At 37.9% G+C, this 5,466-nt stretch overlaps 1 pseudogene; it reads right to left on the bottom strand.

Annotated features, from left to right (window-relative positions):
* Positions 1-1,280: 1,280 nt before the first annotated feature.
* LOC147894989 (rhodanese-like domain-containing protein 10 pseudogene) lies at positions 1,281-5,172 on the bottom strand (annotated as a pseudogene).
* Between the last annotated feature and the right edge of the window lie 294 nt (positions 5,173-5,466).

Genomic DNA, 5,466 nt, shown 5'->3' on the forward strand with positions numbered 1-5,466 from the left:
TTGATTAGGCCTCCAATCACCTCAACAGAATTCAGTATGCCAATCTTTTGCATTATCAAGCAAAGTGGAATAATCCAAAAGTTTATCCAATAGCTGGCAGATCACCCGATTAGACTTTGCTTCACATAAAGCTGGAAAGATTTCATAGAACTTGTCATCCAAAGTAGAGAAAAATATTTTTTCTGGTGACCAGGTTGCTAGGAATGCTTGCACAAATTTAGATAAGAATCCTTTTCCTTATGATCAGAATTTCGAGACAATAAACAATGCATCCTCCGACACTTGTTTTGCTTTAACTTTGCCATGATGATTAGAAAAATAGTGAAACTTTTTGTGGAGGTTTTTTTTAAAAAAAGAGATAAAGTTACCTCTGATTCATGATTCAAACTACTTGGGCTTTAAAATTTGACATTGAAAATTGTGTCAGACTATCTTCCGAGAACTAAACACAAGTCGGAGGTCAATCCGATCAGTAAATCTCTTCCATTTTTGAATTTGAAAACATGTATTGAAAGTTGATACAATATAGAATTATGTTGTGAGGTAGGATTTCAAAGAATAGATCAGAAAATGACAGAACAATGGTTGGACTTCTATCGGATTTTGTAGCAGGTCGGAGTGTTTCCTATCAAAGCAAGTCAGATTGCATGCTTCGACTACATGGTTGGTCGGACTGCTAGAGCAAGTTAGGTGGCACATTCGGACTACATGGTCGTAGACTGACAAAGAAATACTAAATCTGATGTTTGAAAGTCAGAAACACTTCTAGCTTGCACTTTGAATCATCCCCAAAAAACTTTGATCTTTGTCATAAAACAAGGCATAGGTACTCTTATTAAATTGACTTTGTGATTATAGTTTTGAATGATCTATTGGGCTGATTTCAAATCACAACTTCATCTTCTTGCTTGACGAACATAAAACATTGAAGCAATTATCAATCATGGAAGCATTATTTCATGACCTTCGAAGAATCCCAATGACTAGAGTGCATCATACTACAAAAGCTTTACGGCTCTAGAACATGCAATAGTAGCGCTACAAGTGGTCATGAAAGTACTATTGCATGATGAAAAGGTTATCTTTCTAGCCTGCTGATGCTCTTGTCTTGTGTCTGGCACTGCCAACAATTATAACGAAAGTTCCAATAATTCATTAATGTTGAACAGAATGCATGAGCCAAAAGTATGCTTCAGAGACACCGACATTAGATCCTATTCATCATCCTACAATCCCACCAATTGCCACACTTATCACTAACTATTCTTCCACCCTATCATCTAGGAGATTTTCAATCGTGTCCCTAATAGTCCCCATTGATTCAAGCATCTTTTACCCTCATTTGTCTGTGACAGCCGTGGTGTAATCATCAAACCATTGACCACGATTTGTGTAAAAAACAAAATTTTCAGAAGGTATTCTGCACCACCACCAATGTTTGAAAATTTAAGTTTAGTGGAGCCTTGTACATTAGAAAAGTTGCCATCTTGAGCTTTACTAAAACCACCCTCAATCGATGCGAGATTGGCATATCCATCTTCATGCGAATCATCTAATGCCATCAAGCCTTTGCAACAATCTACAAGAACCTTTTGATCTTTGTCTGGAAAGATGGAACACACTTGGTCCACAAACTGCTCATTTCATGTCATTCACCTTTGACCCATCCATACTCCACCATATCCCATTTGTACACTCTTTTTGAAAAGCATCACAAAACTATTGTCTTCATCGTCAATGAATAATGACACATGGTAGGAACCAATGATAAATGACTTCTCTCTTTCCCAAATTAGTCTAACATCCAATAACTTGTAATCTTCTTGTGAGAGGAGGCTATATGAATCTGCTGGAGCAACTAATCGAAGGACTCCCAATCAAACTAACTCTTGGGCATCCTATGCATGATGAAGCGCATTTGGACGGACGAATGCACAAGTAGATGATGAAGTTTTGGAGGCAGTATATGCGATGGAAATTTAAGCTAAGGTGGAAGTAAGGAAAAGGAGGAGTGCTAGGTGAAAGAGGAGGGATGAGAGAGGATGAGATGGGAAGGGATAGAAACCATTAGTGTGTATTGTAAAAGTAGGGGTTGATGCAAGCTGTGATGCCAGCAATATCCCCAAACTCGAGACATGGTGATGTGTTCCCGAAATGAGCAAGCTGCAGTGGAGCTCAAAATCAGTTCAGTGGGAGCTCAAAATCAATTCAGTGGGAGCTCAAAATTAGCTCAGTTGGAGCTCAAAATCAGCTGAGGAAAATAGCTCACTTGGAGCTCAAAATCTGAGGATTTTCTTACTATTGGAGGAGGCTGTCAAGGATCATGATGCCAAATTTGAGGAGCATGACAGCCTTTGAGTTGATAATTGACAGTGATTGAAAGCATTCCATGAAGAGAACCTATCTCTTCATTCTTCTCATAATCAAAGTTTTTGCATTCTATTTCATTGTCTTTCTCAATACCAAACTCTCATGGTCTGATTCAAGATGTATTGAAGCCTCTCATAGTCTGCTTCAATTCCCAAATAAGTAGGTCTCTTTTTTGGAATATGCTATGCATAGGCACTGCAAAAGACAACAAGACAGTGTAGAAACAAAAAGCTAGTCAGACAAAAGCTAGTCGAACTATATTATGAGCTCAAAATGTACCCTTCAAGGAAAAAGTAGATACAATAGAGAAAAATTGATGCAAAATATTTCTTCTCCCAACAATACAAAGTTAGGAGTATGGAGAATTGTGTATGGTATCAGCATCAGATCAACATCTAGCTTGCTAAAGGGGAATACATAGTCTGAAATCCTGGTCAATTGACTGCCATACCTCAAGATGCCATCATCAAAAAGGAGTTATAATTGCCCATAGTGGTTCTTGGTAATTGCCACTCATCTATATGACTTGTGACCTTCCAACTTCCACATGACTTGTGACCTCTCAACATGGAAGTTGATTCCCCAGAGCCTCTGAATTAGGGTCATCCTTCAACAAGATCCTTGCCTTTAGGCTCCCACACTTGTGAGCCTCCTACTTAGGCTCTAATACCATGTTAGAAATCAACCAGTAGAGGGTACACACAATGGAAGGCTGATAGAATAGCCCAAGAGCTCACATAGTGTGTGTGGGGAGTGGAATCACAAACTTCTTAAACTTATGTGCATCAATAGATGTGTAGACTCATCAATAGACAATAATCTAGCCAAGATATAGAAGCTACCAAAAGAATGTATTTCTTGTCCAAAACTTTGGACACAAGACAAAGAGAGATAGATCCAAAGGCCCACTAGAGCACGTTCCTATGATCTTACCACCACATATTTCTTCTATCTACTAGATATCTCTAGAACTTGAGCCTGCATGCTCCACCTCGAGCATATGTAGACTTCTTCATCCAGATATCTCAAGTTCTTACCACCTTAGAAGACAGCCAAGTACCAGCCCTAATAGAGCTCAGTCTGTAGCCTCTATTTTTTTTTTTGGGGGGGGGGGGAAGGAGATACTATATTATCTTTGAGTAACATTTGTACATCATTAGAGTTTAGCCAATAGAGCTATGATGTCCTTGGACAGAACTAACTTCTTACAAAAAGAGTAGTAAAACAAGATTCTCATAATTTTTTGTGTGAACCAAAAGGAACTTGAAAGGAGAAGCTGGTAGCCTCTTCAGTGAGACCTATTTTATGAGCAAGGGTAGTAGTAGCAGGAACATCTTGAACAGGATCAATAGACATCTCATCAAAAGCATGAGAAAAAGGCTGAAAAGAGGAAGCATCATCATCATGAATTTGGGTAGAAGAGTTTTGAGTAGAAGGTCCAATAGCAGCAGCGCTGGGGTCAGTTGTGGGAGGTCTTCTCTGCAGATAATGAGACAACTGTCATGCTCATCAGAGATAAAACACCAACGCTTGTGCTTTGTAATGTCAACATTCAACCTTGTGTGTTCTGAATTGTAGACCCCTATCTGAAATTCAAGTCGTCTATTTTCTTGTCCCACCATGAAGCAAACAAGGCATCAGTACATAAATCTTTATGATTAAACTAAAAATTATTTATAGAGATCCATATATACCATAGACTTCCCATCTCCCTTCCCTATTTTGAGTCCTCTACCATTTGTCCATACTACTTGTTAGCCAGGTACCTTTGTCCTCTCTTCTCTCTTTTTTGGGCATATGCTATCCTAGGTCTCCCTCCCCCATGCTCTCCTCATTTGGGGGCTTAAAGATGGGGAGGTGACCTTTCCAACATGCTGAAGGTGCCAATTTCTATATTTTAAAGTGCATCATGTTAATGAATGGGGAAATGAAATTGCCCAGGGGTCTTAAGTAGTTGAGGGATTGCATTATGCACAAAATTAATGCTATACTTACAAACTCCTACAAATACGCCTATGGTGGTGATCCTTTCACATACACATGTAGCCAGTTCCAGGAAAATGTCTAATGTTCACCATTGCTCCAAAAACCTATGAAGAAATCTACGCGATAGCATGCCTTTTGATTCGTTACATGTAATGGGTCAAGTGAAAATACTTTTTTAAAGTCTTTTTTTAGTAATAATGATTTAATAGTGTTAATCATACTATTTGGTTTTTTTTCATATACATGCATTTAACTTTGGTGTGCTTAGATCTAACTTTATCTTCATGTACATGCATTTAACATTGCCTCCTCCATTTCAGATTGGCAATGTAGAATCTCTCAACATTTGAGAACTATTATGTGCAGTAGCAAGATAGCCATAACTGTCTAATATCACTATAGAAATTAGCACTATTAAACTTAACTAGCACCACTAACTAGCATTAGGAAAAAAGAAAACTCATTTTGGGTCCCTGTAAGAAATTCACTATTTTCTCATTTTGCTTTGCTCCAAAATCTACAAAAATGAACTGGCATTAAATGCTCCTATCATGTTCTCTCTTTAAAGCAAGTTTCGCGTAGTTCTGGCTCATGCGGGCAATAGATTTTCATGTCAGAATTCCATAATTAACGATGAAAAATCTTTGTTTTTAAAAATTTAAACCTTCACATGAAATATAAACATGGACTTATCACGGTAAATATGGACTTATCGTTGTTGACTTATGTAAGCTACAAGATTTTCTGGTTAGAAACTCATAACTAACCTTTAAGAATATTTGTTTTTACCGCTAAAGATTGACATGGATTTATCATGGTGAGTCCATTGCTAACACTTTGTTTTATAAAAGTTGATGAGGGTTGAATCACTGGGACAATGTTGCTCAAAAAAATGGTAACGTGCAACCACGCCGCTGAAAACAATTCAATAAGAAGAGACTTTACCACCTCCATATTGATTTAGAAAATAGTATGCACCTATGCAAAAATGATGGAAGGGTCCACAAGTAGGTGCAACGCAAAGAGAGAACATGAGGATACAAGTCTTACAACATATTGATTTATGGTGTGATGGAAGCATTTGCCTAGAATGTCCCCTCTATTTTCCAA

The sequence above is a fragment of the Dipteris shenzhenensis genome, chromosome 13 (genome assembly GCF_047967505.1).
Source record: "Dipteris shenzhenensis isolate YYH24624 ecotype China chromosome 13, Dip_SZ_1.0, whole genome shotgun sequence".
Classification (NCBI taxonomy): Eukaryota; Viridiplantae; Streptophyta; class Polypodiopsida; order Gleicheniales; family Dipteridaceae; genus Dipteris; species Dipteris shenzhenensis.